A 16,348-nucleotide genomic window follows, 5' to 3' on the forward strand; every position below is an offset into this window, starting at 1 on the left:
AAATGAAGCGTGCACCACGCCTCAATGTCTCACATTAAGTGCTATTTAATTTATTAATTTGTCACCTTTCATATATTTATTATTTATAACTATTTTGGTTTAATCAATTTGTTTGATTTGGAACAGAAATTTTGTTGTGTCTGAGTCTACCGATAAATTTCGCCACTCAGGTGTCAGCGTACCGAAACTATCGGCCTTGGTGTGTTTCATTTCCATGCGAATGCACAGCAGAACCGGCGCGTAGAGCCAGCCTGAACTGTTGCGGCGGCGCTCGCCGCGAGACCTCGGGCTGTGAACTTCTACTACTGTGGCCGAGCTGTTAACATCATGAGCGGAGGTCGCGCTCATGATTTAGAGGACTGCAGAGTTTCTGCATTATAACAAGTGAGCAATGTCATGTGCTTGCAGGCAGGCTTCAAGCTGTATTTGGCGTGTTTTGGAACTAACTTAAAATTATTGCACGCATAGGCTGTAGTGGTTAACTTTTTTTCGCCAGCCTGCTTCAAATATCTGTGATTTGAACCTGTCGTTATAAGCTGCAGCAGTTACAGCACAAGTAATGCTGTAGGTTGTGCCTCACTTTCGCATTGATCCATTTTGACGGTTACTGGGGCTATTTTTGATGTGGTTTTCGTTTCGATGGCCAATTTAAGTGCCTGGGAAGCCATGAAAAACATTTTGGCTGTTCTGAAAATTTTACTTGGCTGTAGTATGGTTGGACACGAATCTCTTTGCAGATCAGCAGGTATTGTTTTGGCCTTATCTGTGACTGGGACTTTTAAAGTTTTGCAAGCTATATAGCAGTCATATAGTTTACCTTAAGGTAGCTACATTCGCTAAACTCTAGCCTCAGCGAACATTCTAAGAACATGAAAAGGACTTAGGAACTGGCAAAGAGGTTTAGTTTGTGCAATAGAATGTTCTGCGATTGAGTTATACACAATTGTGGAGTCACGAATGAGATATCCACTTGCGTGTGACCCACCAAAGGATGTGGCCTTGTTATCCACCAGTAAATTCTCTATAAAGACTTGATTGTGTATAGGCAAGTTAAGTCTAGCCTGGAGTGGAATGAATTTCCCAAGTAACAGTGGGTCTATCAATAAATGCTGAGTATCTCTCGGATCATCAGTGGAAGCAGAGGCGCTCGAGCGAGCGCGGCCGAGGCGATGTTTATTCCAATCCGAGACCGACGAGATGTTTGCTCGAATGCCCTACAGATGGCCGCGCCTAGTAAACAGTAAACACAATGAGACGTCGCGGTGTTATCGCTAACGTCCAGGTCTGGCCGGTAACCGGGTTATGTCGGCGGCCGCGGGCTGCAGCGGAGATACGACGGTGATGTCACGTAGGCCCGCAAGGCTCCACACAGAGCGAGACAGCAGGCTTCGGCTGCGGGCTCATCACGGAGAATACATTCCTCTGGTCTGAAGCGCTTCCCAATGCTGATGAAGTCTCTGAAGTCGGAGCTGAACAACTGCTGGTTTATTGCAGATAATAGAGAGAAAGTATTTAAGGGGTCCACCTAGTCAGGGGTGTATCTGTGTTAGTGAGGCGGGCGATGAAGTGCGACGCTCGCTGGTGCTTCCAGCGCGGTATCTCCTCTAAGCGCAAGGCTCTGAACTAGCGCGCATTCTTCTCGTCGTACATAGTGCACCTATGGGATTTGAACACTAACCATAATGTGTAATGCAAGTCCCTTGAGTGTTTAATGCCTAAATAATATTACAGAAACGCGTGTTTTAGCTATTTTCACTCTTCTAAAAATACTGTTTAAAAACTAAACATAGTAAAAGAACTACTCATCTGTCCTCTGCGTATTCTAAAATGCTTTTCGTAATTAGACACCACCCGGATATCTTGAAAAAATTTCGAATCGCGTTTTTTTTTCTGAAGTTCTGCTCAGCCTATGGGACCCTTAAGCTGGAACACTGAGCGAGCGGGTAATGTTTCAGTGAAATAAGTTTTACAATTACCACTAAACTTTCCGCTGTCATAAAATAATTTAATTTAAGTAATTTTAGTAACGTCTATACTTCCCATACATTTATGTGACTTTTTTCACCCCCAATTATTCGATGAAGTGACAGTGACAAGTTTTGCGGTGTTTGTAGAGCTTTGTTTATTTCGTTTTGACGATCCGTATGTATGTGCATGTACTTACTGCTGCCTTAAACACGTATTAAAATATTTTTATGCAATTTATTAATACCAGTCCAATATTAAGTGGAAAATATTTAACAAGCCTTTAAATTACTTGAATTTTTTAATAATCTGTAACATGCAAAACGTACTTATTTCAAAATGACGTTTCTTCAAATCGAACTACGCGAGAAGTACAAATATTATTTTACTCGCACAGCTGAATACTTCACTCCAGTTCGGACAGCCCTAGTGATGCCACTTCCGGGGAGGAGCGTGCAAGTGTGTACTTGAGGCGAGTTTCGACACGACCGGAATGAGCAGCTGCGAAACGGCCCGGGTGTTTGTCGCCGTGTTTCCAGCGGGCAGCATCCACGAGGAGCATCGCCGCGTTACTAACGTCTGCCCGTGAGTGAAGAGTGGGATGCTCACTATCCTCCCTGCTCTTCTCTGCCATCGAGGCCCCGCTCATAAGTGTTCCGTTTTTCGTTTAAGTTCTGATGAGTCATCGCCTCGAATCGCCATTATGCTGTAAAGAAGATTCACTTGAAAAATACATGAAGTTAGAGCTGAATGATTCGACGAACGGTTAGAGTTCTCTAATGTTTTATTAGGGGTTTTCTTTTTTAAATTATTTAAACTCTACATTTGTGTACAGTATGGGTCTGAATTCTACTGACAGATTTCGGTTGCAGGTTTATCACGTAAAAATAAGTAGAAAACACACTACAACATATGGTATTGGTATAAAGTGCTTACCAAGACCGTTATATGCCTTTGAAGTTGCAGCTTAACGGATTTTTTTAAAAAATAATAAAAAAACTATTTTTAATCAAACGCCAAGCGTCTGCGCAATGTTTGATTGAACGAAGTTCTACAAACATCGCAAATATTGTCACTGAAGTAAAATTATTTAATGGAAATCATTACGGTTACACCCTTATCTCACATACATTTTGGTGACGCAGAGGAATAACATTTTTAAAAACTGATTATTAATCTACATGTCAAAGTAACTAATAATGTATCCTTGCTGTACACTCTATACCTCAATCTTTCTCGCGAGAAACTAAAACAAAATTTAGAACGTAATACTTCGGCACCTGGCAAGTATGCAAAACTCACAACGCTCAGTTTGAAAAGGTTGTCTAAAACGGGGGCACTGGTTGTTACGTGTTGTACACGCAGATGAAGGTATTTCGAAGAAAACTTCGAACTAATAATTAACTAAAACAACTGCAGACGTAACTTAAAGCACATAAACGTGAATGCTGAACAAACCATATGTATCATAAAACCCTACAAGAGAAAAAATATGTAGTCGCACTTTTATTAGTGTATTGTACATGTATTCTGAATCGTGTCCAAAGTTACAGTTGCAATTGCTGCAACGCCCCTGTCCTTAAGGACATGGATGTTCGTTGTCTTCTCAGTCTCGCAAAGTTTTTAAATGTATCCCCACAGGAAAGAGGGAAGTTTTCGTATGACGTCGTATGTCCCCCCCCCCCCCCCGGGGGGGGGGGGGGTCGATGCGAAACGTGGCAGGAGACAGTACAGTATGGACATCACCAGAGCTGAAAATGACGTCCATATCGAAGTGCACTGAGCTACATCTAATTTTTTTTTACTTACACGTGTATATCCATTGAATACGTAATTTACAATAACAGTTTAGAATTCATACAACCATATTCCGGGTGGGCCCCGCCCAGGACCACTGCAGTATCTTCTCGCCTAACCATGCCACTTTCAATACCACACGTCTATGACTGCGGTACACTCCAACCTCCTCATTTTTTTCGTAAAATATAGTAAATTAATGATGAAAAGGGCAGTAATTAAATAAAAATAAATAACAGGGAACCTAATCCCCCGGCTACGCCACCAGTAGTGGTGTGTGCGTCATCTTCTTAAGTTTTGGTCAGACCGGAGAGGGGAGGGGGGGTGGCTTGTCTCCCTGGGCGGCGGCCAGGGCGGTCAGGTGCTCGACCCAGTTCCCCCACCTCTTTTTGCCCCCCCCCCCCCCTTTGTTAGCCCTCCTTTTTCTCCTTCCACTTACTCTGCTCCTGGCTGGAGTCCTATACAATGAGGTGTCGTTTTATAAACTGATTTTTTGTGTTGAGTTTATAATGAATTGTATTATTTTTCTTAATTTTTCTTTTTTTCCAAACTTTTAATATTAAAAATATCCCTATTATATACTCTATTATAAACATGTATTTGATATTAGGCCTATAAGTTATTTAATCACTATATGTACCGGCCATGCGATGCTGTGGCTGTCTGGTTAAATGGAAAATAAAGAAAAGAGAAAGAACACAATTTTTTTTATAATTCGTTTGAAGTAGGTACACATATACAAAGCATATCTCTATCTCTCTACATATATTCCTCTATAAGTCTCACTATATATATATAGTTGCATGCGTGCCAGGCGGCAAGGCCGCTATGCGTGCCACGTACCCGAGCGAGTCTTTCAACGAGTCTGGCCAGCTGCCTCGCTCGGGTGCTGACGTCACGCATGCCTCGGCTGCCCGGCCAGATTACAAGGGTCTCGCTACCCATCCTCCTCCTCTACTCACTCACTATCGCACCTAGGACTATTGTCACTGACACTTTTAGCGGCCTGGGAATTCTGCGAGCCTACATAGGATGCCGCCGTGCTTGAGGAACGTTACTTGGGGGCCATTTTCGATGTTTCAGGCCATTCTCGATGTTTCAGGCGTCGGGTCTGCCCGGGATGACGCGACTCGTCAATTCAAGAAGGACGCCAGGGTATATAAGAAGAAATGCCGGCTTCCGCGGCAGTTCCAAGAGTTCGGAGAGTCCAGCAAATGAAGGGAAGCGCAGCATCGGCAAAGAGGGTGAGATCCCCCCTCGAGAGAGGCGCGATGCTTAGCGAGGGGGTCGTGAGAGTGCGACTGAGTGGCGTGAGGCTGTGTGTATGAGGTCAGGTACGTGCTAAGGGGCGAATCACTGTCAATCCTAGCCCCAGCGAGGAGTGCGAACTGTGGAACTTGACAAGACATTGAGTGACTTGCGAATAAACATTTTTAAGTGCAAGTGATTGATGATCATGCATTTTTAAGTACAATTATCATTAGCAATTCAAATATTAATAATGAATAAAACTGTAATAAAACTTAATTGGGCTATCTCTTACAAACCTAGTTCTCCCCACAAAAGTTCGTAACGTTTTTGTTCATAGAAGTGGGATAGCCCTAATTAATAGATTTAGTGTACAGTTTTTTTAACTAAAATTTAAAAAATATATATTATACAAATTTAGTTATTCGAGAAATGAGTTAGTTTAGGAACTTTAGTTAGTTTTTAGTGTAGTAGTAGTAAAGTTAGTGGATTTAGTATAGGTTTAGGTTAATTCGTAAAGGGAAATTACAGTGTAGTTATACACAGTATTATAGGCTGGTAGTGTATGTGGACACGAAAGTTGGCAGCCGACGAACTTAGAAAAATAATTGTTTTCTGGGCCGAGCATAATAATAAAATGGAGAGTAACCAAGAAGAGGTGAAGAATAAAATTGATAATAGCCAAGAAGAGATGAAGAATGAAATTAAGAACTGCCAAGAGGAGGTGAAGAATGCTATGATGATTGAGATTGAAGACATGAAGACAAACCAAGAAGAAATGAAGAGGGGTCAAGAAGAGATACGAAAAGAAATAGTGGCTACTTAAGAAGAAATAAAGAAGAGAATTGACGAAACCAGAATTCAGTTCGAGGGTAAAGTCATGTGTTTCTAGCAGCATCTCAACAGGAACAACAGATAATTCAGCTCGAACAGGACACTGAACGACATGTAGAAGCTGTAAGTTATGAGTGCCAACAGATGAGCAAAGAAGCCTCTGCTGCTACGAACCGTAAGAGTTTCGTCGAGGTGGATAAAGGTGCTGTTGAGGTGGAGGGAACCTCCAGGGGCCACTTAAAATGCAAGGCACTCACCTTCGATGGTCAATCTTCGTGGACAGTGTACAGTAAACAGTTTGAGGCAGCAGCAGAAGTAAATGGTTAGGGCCAGGATGAAAAGGCTACTACACTTGTCTTTGTTCTGAGAGGATCTCCGCTAGAGCTGCAGCAGACCCTACCAGTCCCAGACCAGAAAGATTATGGAGTATTAGTAGAGGCCCTTGAGCTGAGGTATTGCGACTGACACATGGGCGAGTTGTATAGAACAGCCCTGAAGATACATCAACAGTGATCTTCAGAATCCCTCCAAGAATTCGAAGCCGACATCGAGTGACTTGTGCACCTCGCCTACCCAGAAGTACCAACAGAGTTCCGCCAGCAGCTAGCCACTAGTGCTTTTATAGACGAACTGAGAGATTCGGTGGTTCAGCAAACTCTTTGTTTGGCCTGGAACAAGAAGAACTCCAAGGCCTTGGTACATGCCCTGGAAATCGAGGCAGCACACCATGGGCAAGAAACAAAAGCATCAGGATAAGGAGAGCTAGAGGCTAGATCCCTACAATGGAGCAAATGCCAGAAACACCATTAATGAAGTAGTTATTCTCAGGGCATTGAAGAAGCTGCTGAATGATTCTCCAGGTAACCAGATAAGAAGAGCAGGAGGACGCATGTGGTGCTTCGTCTGCAATGAACCAGGACACATCCAGTAGGACTATAGGACATGCAGGAAGACATCGCAGCAGGAAGAGAAACAGGAAGATCAACAGGGAAACAAGCAATAGCTGATGTAAGGGGGCGTATGTCAGCTCTACAGGAAATGGTAGCCCCTAGGGTTTTTCATGTATCTTGGAACTTGATGTATCTTGTTGGTGATATCACCGAAGAGGTAATTCTATAAGTGGTCACCATGAATCGATATGGATTCTTTATTGACATGGAAAGTAGGGTGGGCTGAAAAAATAAACTTTTTTATTTTTAATTGCTATAGTGCGGAAAAGTTGCCTTTAACAGTAAGAAGAAAAACTATGCAAAGTAATTTCAAATCGGTTGATAACTTCCGGTCGCGCATAGTGCCGAAAGTTTATACAAATTGAGAACAATGGGTCATTTTTTATTTATTTTTTAAATCAACTTATACCTCTATGATGGATACCCTATAGTTTGCGATGTTTGTTTTAGGGTTGTATAAAGAAATATAAATTCAAACTTCAATAATATTATGGTATTTATCGGTCGCACTTTCTGTTCAAAAAGTGGACATTTTCCTCTTTTTTGAAAGTTTTATTGTGCAGCTCTTCACCCGTTATGTCTAAACAAAACGACCCAGAACTCACCACAAGGAGGTGGCTGCACTTCAGGTTCCAACCACACCCTTAGCAGTATGTCTCCTTCTCTTTGGTGTAAGTATTCTGACCTTAAAATCAACAAATATAAGTAGTGTGTTTAAAAGCATTAACTTCTCTATGACTGCTGATCTCAGTGTAATAAAAACTAATTATTCTTTCAAGACAATCCAAGCTAAATATTTCTGTCTATCTGGTTTAACATACACATGATATGTAAGTATGGTTATCAATCGGAAAAATAAAATATAATGAAAATTTAACTTTTTACTAGGGTCAAAATCATGGTTGTATGGGTGACAATACTCTTTTGCAACATATCCAACTGTAACATGAAAAGTGACAGAGTCAATGATTAGCAAGCAACATACAAATACCTTTGAGACAATTATTCATGTTTAAATAGGTTTTTCATTAAACAAAATTTCAATATCCGTTATACTTAAATGTCTTTCAGAACTAATTACGTTTTACGTAATTGTATCACTGAATAATAGTTTGGTTATCAGTCAATATTTTAAATATTATTGAAACACATTTTAACTGGCAAATTAGTCTTTTCTTTGTTTTTACTAGCTCAGTCTCTTTCGGTAGATCAAACTGTCTCAAGACTTCTGGACCTGGGGCTATTCTTTAAACATTCAAGACAATTAATGACTTTAACAGATTTTAACTTTGATATCGTACATATTACTGATCAATGTCAGTTAACCAGGTCCAGTATGTACAAGCTACAAGTATTTACGTAGTTAAGTAGTATTAAGTTGTTTTTGCGAGTTTCAAATTAGGTCTTGATCGTAAACATCATAGTTTAAGATATCTTGCCATTAAAATAGGACAGGTAACTTCTCGCTGTTCTTGTTAATTCGGGGATGGGGCAAACAAACCTCGTCGCGTCGTTACAATACCAAGAGGCTGTGGAAAACCTCTCCGAACCCCTGTCTCTCCTCCGATGTTGCTGGTTAGATCTCACTCTCCTCCGATGTCGCTGGTTGGGTCTCCGTCTCGATGCACCTCCTCTCGTGCTGCTGGTACTCCAGCAGGACTGGCGTCGGTCACCTGGAGTCGTCTAGAAGGATGATGTCCTCCGGTACACCGTCTACGATGCCGTCTACCGCTGTCGAACTCATTCCATCTCGAAGATTGATATTCCTTTTCTTCTTTTCTTCTTAATTCGTCGTTGATCCAGTTCTATTTATGCTGTTAGTCAAAACTTATCGTCGTCGTCGATTCTTTAGTAGAGCTTCGAACATCGGTAACTACCTCTTCTTCATTGTGTAGTTCCGGTATTTATTATAAAATCATCAATTTCACGTAGATTCTAGCTATTCAGTCGTCGTACCAATGTTTTACGTGATATTCTTACATTCATTTATGACTAAATCACGGAGCTCTTTCTCTCTAATCCTTCTCCCATGATAGTAGAACAGAAACTCAAGTTCCAATTTGTTTCAAACAGTCAAAGCTTTCTCTATTGAACACACTCCGAAATCACACTGGAAATACTAAATTCTTTAAATAAAATATATGCGCAGTCGAGCGTCCAATCACATATACTCTTTCCTCAGTAATGACCCAAAAACAATATTAAAAGGTGTAAGCTCATTTCCTATTCGTCGCCGTTTAACAAATGTTTGCAAAGACATTTCATAAAATTATTACTTAGATAAAACATGAAAATACTTAAAGAGTAAAACCAAATTAACCTGACCATAGAGATACAATACTGGTAAATATAATTCATAACAGGACTAAGACAAAGTCATAGAGGTAAGAAGTAAAATAATAAACATAAAATTCATTTCTATTGAGGGCTTCTCAAATACCTCTATAGAATAGTCCCCTTCAGAAATGTGACTAACGAACTATACTCTGATATAGGTCTTAGGACCATTTCTCATCATACAAACATCTCATCTATATTCTAATTATTTGCAGAAAATTTACATTTCATATTATTGACCTTATTTACATACTTACTTGCAAACATAGAGTATTGTCACCGATATATGTCTTCAAACGGACATATGTGTAACAGTGTATACTATTCTACAGGAGTGTAATATTTCCTCAACTGCGTTATATTATAGTGTCCTATTACTTGTTTCGTTTTAATGTCAGACAGTTCGTAACAGTTACTTCTAATAATCTTCGTGAGCATATATGGTCCATCGAAGAGTAGAAATAGCTTCTTAGTAACGTACTTCCAAAATTGGCTTACTGGATTCGTTCTCTTGAGTACTAAATCTCCACAGTTAAAACTCATCTTGCTGGAATCTTTCTGGTATTTTCTCCGAAGATCCGCCGTGGATGTCAACTTGGCTGCGACCAACTCTTCAGTTTCCTTCTGTATCTCGACTAATTCTTTATCTTCTGCGGCCAGAGCTTCATCGTGATGTCTCGGTAGTAACGATGACGGTATTATCAATGATCTTTTTCCTGTTAACGCTTCATATGGAGTAACACTGGTAGAACTGTGTACAGTATTATTCAAAATGCATTTTTCCGAAACTTCCCAATTTTCAGTAGTTTTCGTATTTTCTGTGTCATCCATAGCAGTTACCATCCAACTTGCAAAATTCAAAATTATTTTATGGCTAGTTAGAAAGTCTACCCCGAAAATTACTGGTTTGGCCAATCCTTTTACGATTAATACATTAATGTACTTGGTGCTACCTAACCCTTCTACTTCCAATAAGGTCTGACGATTAATGATGGGACTAGCCCTTGATGTAACTCCTAGAATCTTTAAACTCGGTACTGGCATTCTCGGTAATGATATTCCGGTGCTCTCTATCATGGCTACGCAGTCTTCGCTGATGCAGGATATCTCTGCGCCGCTGTCTAATAGTACAGGCACTTTAACTCCGTTTAAAGTTAACGATATCTCCGGACATAGTGCTTGTTTCGCTTGAACTTCGGTTTCTGTGGGCTCGCTGAGTAAAAATTCACGCTCGTTTTCTTTGAACATAATGGTGTGTATGCTTCGACAATTATTCTTGTCATTTGCGTCGGGATCCAATTTTATACTAGCCCCGTCTAACTTACAATTAGGGACTGACGTGCGGAGCGGGTTTTCGCCATCCCTAATTAGTTTACCGCACTGTCCTTAAATCCTCTAATTTGCTCTTGTGACAAATTAGCAAATCCATTATTTGCATTCGGTGAAATCAAAAATGTGTTATTACCTCCTTGGTTTGTATCTGAGCGTCTGCTAGATTGCATGCGCGGCCATTCCGTGTTGCTTTGCTCGTGACTTGGCGCTATAGAATATGAATTTCTTTCTCCTTGTCGCGCGTCGTGAATGGTGGTGCTAAAGCTGTTCCCTTTTTCAGACGGTACAAACGTTTGTGCATTTATGCTGTACTGACCTCCGGAATGATTATTGTAATTTGCCGATCGTTCTTTCGTTGTTCGATTTTCGCCTGAATTCTCTCTGAAATTAACTGTCCCCTCCTGACGTTTATTCTCCCACTGTGATTCATTTTCGCGTCTGTCTTGTCGCTTCTCGTTTCTACGACGATAGTACTGTGGTTTATAAAATCCGTTACCATATCGCTGACCTCGATATCTATTGTGATACCAATTACTTCCGCAGTTTTCAACGTTCAGTGTGTGAATTTGAGGTTGTTTGTGTCCGCTGTTCTGCCCTTCATTTCGGTTACGCCAGTTATTGTATAACGGTGTCTGTTGGTTCGTGTTCTTGCGCTCGTTAGTTTCTTTGTGCGTTACCGTTTTATCGAGCTTAACGAGTCGTTCATACGTTAACAGTTGTTCCTTGAAATCTACAATATTACTGTATTGCCGTCCACTAAGTTGTAATTGATAATTGAGTGGTAATTGCGAAATTATCATGGCAATAAACTCTTCGTCTTCCATACGGCAATCAAGATAACGAGTTCTCTCGTACATATCGCTGATATGCGCCTCTAAATTTTGAAATTTACGATTTTCGAATTTTTCAGAATGCAACTGTATTCGCAAATTGCTTTGGATACGAGTATTCCAAAATTGGGATATGAAAGCTTTCTGAAACGATTCGTATGCGTGTACCGAATCTTTCGCCAACTCCCACCAATAATATGCCGTGTTTTTCAAGCAGTGGCTAACGCATTTCAATTTTTCTGCGTCTGTTAACTTAAATGTGTGGCAATATTCTCCAAACTGATTTAAGAATCTTCGAGGGTTTTCATTACTTTTCCCTGAATATGTTGGAACGTCATCCAACCATTTCTTAGAAGGGTGGTGTAGTGTAAGTACCGGATCTGCTGACATAATTGCAGTACTAATATTCGCGGGATTTCGCTCGGCTTCTATCGTTATCGATTTGTTTACCGGCGTGTCTTCCTTGTCGGTATTACATTCGCTAGTGTGGTGAGTCGTTAGTTGGGGCGAGAATGTTGCGATGTGTCTGGATTCTCTTTCTATTTCCCCTATTTTCGCCTCTACCATATCTAACCTTCCTGTTAGACGCTCGCTTAAGTGTACTACTTTATCGTCAGTGCGTTTACTGAATATTTCTACACCTTCAATACGAGTGTGTACACTGGAAAACTTCTGTTGCATCTCGTGCTGTGTTTCAGTTAAGTCATGCCTGATTTCTGCTGTTTCATCTGCAATCCTGCCTAAAGTGTTATTTAAGACTTGCACTAAATTGTCTAGTCTTTCGGCGTTTTCTCGCTCCTTTTGTTCCCTTTCTAACTTCTCCTCCTGTTCTATACGCTCCCGTTCTTGTTTCTCCCGTTCCCGTTCTAGTTTCTCCTCCTGTTCTTTACGCTCCCGTTCTTGTTTCTCCCGTTCCCGTTCTAGTTTCTCCTCCTGTTCTTTACGCTCCCGTTCTTGTTTCTCCCGTTCCCGTTCTAGTTTCTCCTCCTGTTCTTTACGCTCCCGTTCTAGTTTCTCCTCCTGTTCTTTACGCTCCCGTTCTAATTTCTCCTTATTCATGAACTGGAACAGTGCATCTAGGGTAACAGTTGGTGTCGGCGGCGAATGACCCAACTCCATTTCCTGCTGTGACTCCATACCAGTAGTCTCGATGTGCTGTTCTGGTACTACTTCTCTAGGTTCTCGTTCAGGACTAGAGTCAGAAGTGTCATTGCTACCTCTCAAAAAATATGACTTCCTACCTGTGTCTGTCATCTTGACAAAATAAAATTACTGTCTGTATTTTTCAAAGTGTCTTGAGTTGTTCAAAAAAAAGATCATAAAATAGTCCCTAACGTTGGCTTACACGTTGTGCGCCAAAAATTCTGAAGTGTTTTCAGAATTTTCCCTTTTCTTCTGTTATTTTTCAGACAGCTCCAAAGATGAGCGACTAAAATCTCAAAAGGGTGTGCCACCGTTGGGTGATCAAAAATTCTATAAGTATTTTCAGAATTACTCTATGGAGTATATTTCCTAAAATGCCAATATCTATAATGTAAAATGTGGTCTAGTTGGGCGCCGTGAAAACTCTATAAAGTACTAGTGCTGTGATTGTGTATGTAGCACAACTACTAACCTCTACAGAATATTAACTAAAATATGTCTTGTTATGTTGATAGTGAAAATAAATTATTCTCAAGTTGTATGTACTGGTGTAGTTTGACTCAGTGTGAATACCAAACAATAAAATGTCGTATAATTCCTTAGCAGTATGTCTCCTTCTCTTTGGTGTAAGTATTCTGACCTTAAAATCAACAAATATAAGTAGTGTGTTTAAAAGCATTAACTTCTCTATGACTGCTGATCTCAGTGTAATAAAAACTAATTATTCTTTCAAGACAATCCAAGCTAAATATTTCTGTCTATCTGGTTTAACATACACATGATATGTAAGTATGGTTATCAATCGGAAAAATAAAATATAATGAAAATTTAACTTTTTACTAGGGTCAAAATCATGGTTGTATGGGTGACAATACTCTTTTGCAACATATCCAACTGTAACATGAAAAGTGACAGAGTCAATGATTAGCAAGCAACATACAAATACCTTTGAGACAATTATTCATGTTTAAATAGGTTTTTCATTAAACAAAATTTCAATATCCGTTATACTTAAATGTCTTTCAGAACTAATTACGTTTTACGTAATTGTATCACTGAATAATAGTTTGGTTATCAGTCAATATTTTAAATATTATTGAAACACATTTTAACTGGCAAATTAGTCTTTTCTTTGTTTTTACTAGCTCAGTCTCTTTCGGTAGATCAAACTGTCTCAAGACTTCTGGACCTGGGGCTATTCTTTAAACATTCAAGACAATTAATGACTTTAACAGATTTTAACTTTGATATCGTACATATTACTGATCAATGTCAGTTAACCAGGTCCAGTATGTACAAGCTACAAGTCTTTACGTAGTTAAGTAGTATTAAGTTGTTTTTGCGAGTTTCAAATTAGGTCTTGATCGTAAACATCATAGTTTAAGATATCTTGCCATTAAAATAGGACAGGTAACTTCTCGCTGTTCTTGTTAATTCGGGGATGGGGCAAACAAACCTCGTCGCGTCGTTACAATACCAAGAGGCTGTGGAAAACCTCTCCGAACCCCTGTCTCTCCTCCGATGTTGCTGGTTAGATCTCACTCTCCTCCGATGTCGCTGGTTGGGTCTCCGTCTCGATGCACCTCCTCTCGTGCTGCTGGTACTCCAGCAGGACTGGCGTCGGTCACCTGGAGTCGTCTAGAAGGATGATGTCCTCCGGTACACCGTCTACGATGCCGTCTACCGCTGTCGAACTCATTCCATCTCGAAGATTGATATTCCTTTTCTTCTTTTCTTCTTAATTCGTCGTTGATCCAGTTCTATTTATGCTGTTAGTCAAAACTTATCGTCGTCGTCGATTCTTTAGTAGAGCTTCGAACATCGGTAACTACCTCTTCTTCATTGTGTAGTTCCGGTATTTATTATAAAATCATCAATTTCACGTAGATTCTAGCTATTCAGTCGTCGTACCAATGTTTTACGTGATATTCTTACATTCATTTATGACTAAATCACGGAGCTCTTTCTCTCTAATCCTTCTCCCATGATAGTAGAACAGAAACTCAAGTTCCAATTTGTTTCAAACAGTCAAAGCTTTCTCTATTGAACACACTCCGAAATCACACTGGAAATACTAAATTCTTTAAATAAAATATATGCGCAGTCGAGCGTCCAATCACATATACTCTTTCCTCAGTAATGACCCAAAAACAATATTAAAAGGTGTAAGCTCATTTCCTATTCGTCGCCGTTTAACAAATGTTTGCAAAGACATTTCATAAAATTATTACTTAGATAAAACATGAAAATACTTAAAGAGTAAAACCAAATTAACCTGACCATAGAGATACAATACTGGTAAATATAATTCATAACAGGACTAAGACAAAGTCATAGAGGTAAGAAGTAAAATAATAAACATAAAATTCATTTCTATTGAGGGCTTCTCAAATACCTCTATACTCTGATAGGTTTAATTTCCAAATTGATGAGTGTTTTAATATCATCATCACATACTTCCCGAAGCATTGGGGGAGGATACAACAAGGAAGTTCTCCAGTCAATTATGCCAACATAATCTGTAGCTTCAAAGTTAATTTTAGGTGGTACAAAGTTTCTAATAGTCTTTCCTTTAGGGGTGCTTTGTCTTGCTTTTGAAATCCTCCTATATCCAAGCTCCCGAATGTGTTGTCTGTTATCAAAAATGATAGTCAACAGTAAATTTTCTGGGTGTGCAAAAAATGCATTGCATTGAATGACTGGATCAACAACTTTAGGTAAATCGTCAGACAACTACCGCGATGTTTGAATAGCTAGAAAAACATGTTTCGGGCCGTCAGTGAAATGTTCACTGTTTTTAATGTTGAACCATACAGGCATGTATGATTTCAAGATGAAGTTAACTATTTGTTTCAAGTTCTCAGAAGGATTGGATAAACTCATGTACAATATAAGCACTCTGTTGGCAGCAGTTAGCCATCTCGAATGCGACAGAGGACCAGGATCTCGAACTGACAAATACTCTGAACATTGTCCCGACTTTATTGCTATGGATATGTCTAACAAGTATTGCTGGTCTTTGCTGAGCATATTTCTGTCCACTACTGAAACCAAACAATCTATAGATTCATACTCCACCACACGAAGCAATTCACATCTAGTAAGCTGTTGTCCTATAGGTCCAGAAAAAGATTTTGGCCCTGTGGTTGAACCATCTAAATGCTGGAAAATATGACGGAAAGGAAGTTCATTGAAGTGCAGTAGACACACACTCCACTGTAGTGGTCTTCCCACGTGCAGTTCTAACTGACGAATGACGCCATTATTCCAGCCAGTGTTGGTAACGGTGCCATCGCACCCGATCACTTCTAGCTTTTCAAGCGATATTTGAAGTTCAGACAGATGAGAAGTGATGCTTCGAGTAATGTCGGCTGAAGAACTCGATATAGGAGAAACATGTCAAATGTAAGTCGACCCAGGTTGCTGAATCAGATAATAATGTTCTTCTTTTCTGCTCCTACGAAAATGCTTGGCATTTTTTTTTTTTTTTTTTTTTTGACAAATAGAGTGTCGTCTTTTCTACCATCAAAGTAAAGGCCACAAATTTCTTCGTTATAACTTCTCTGCAAATCAGTCCTGACACGACTCTTTTCTCTTTTAATTTTATTCTTGTCAACGATGTGAGAAAAGTCTGTGTCAGTTATCATTCCAATGTCTTGTAGAACACTTGAAGCTATGGCAGCTGTCACACGATCTGATACTCCAAAATCGGTCACTGTTTAACACTGTTGCGCTCATGTTAACTCTCATCTGACAATGGGTTTTTGTTGACGAAGTACTTGATTTAAATTCATTATCCTCTTGATACGAATCACCAGAAGAAAGTTTCTCTGTATCATCTGTATATTCTTCAGCTTCACTGTTAAAATTGTTGGTGTCAATCTGTGTCTTGGTTCTCTGGAGCTCACAAGC

General features: G+C 39.8%; 1 long non-coding RNA gene across 1 annotated transcript in view; it reads left to right on the forward strand.

Annotated features, from left to right (window-relative positions):
• Positions 1–236: 236 nt before the first annotated feature.
• Positions 237–16,348, forward strand: part of LOC134527818 (uncharacterized) — a 73,426-nt gene continuing 57,314 nt past the window's right edge. Inside the window, exons 1-2 of the long non-coding RNA XR_010074288.1 lie at positions 237–384; positions 4,865–5,006. This is a non-coding gene — a long non-coding RNA (uncharacterized LOC134527818). The remainder of the gene's footprint in view (positions 385–4,864; positions 5,007–16,348) is intronic.

This window comes from Bacillus rossius, chromosome 1 (genome assembly GCF_032445375.1).
Source record: "Bacillus rossius redtenbacheri isolate Brsri chromosome 1, Brsri_v3, whole genome shotgun sequence".
In the NCBI taxonomy this organism is placed as follows: domain Eukaryota; kingdom Metazoa; phylum Arthropoda; class Insecta; order Phasmatodea; family Bacillidae; genus Bacillus; species Bacillus rossius.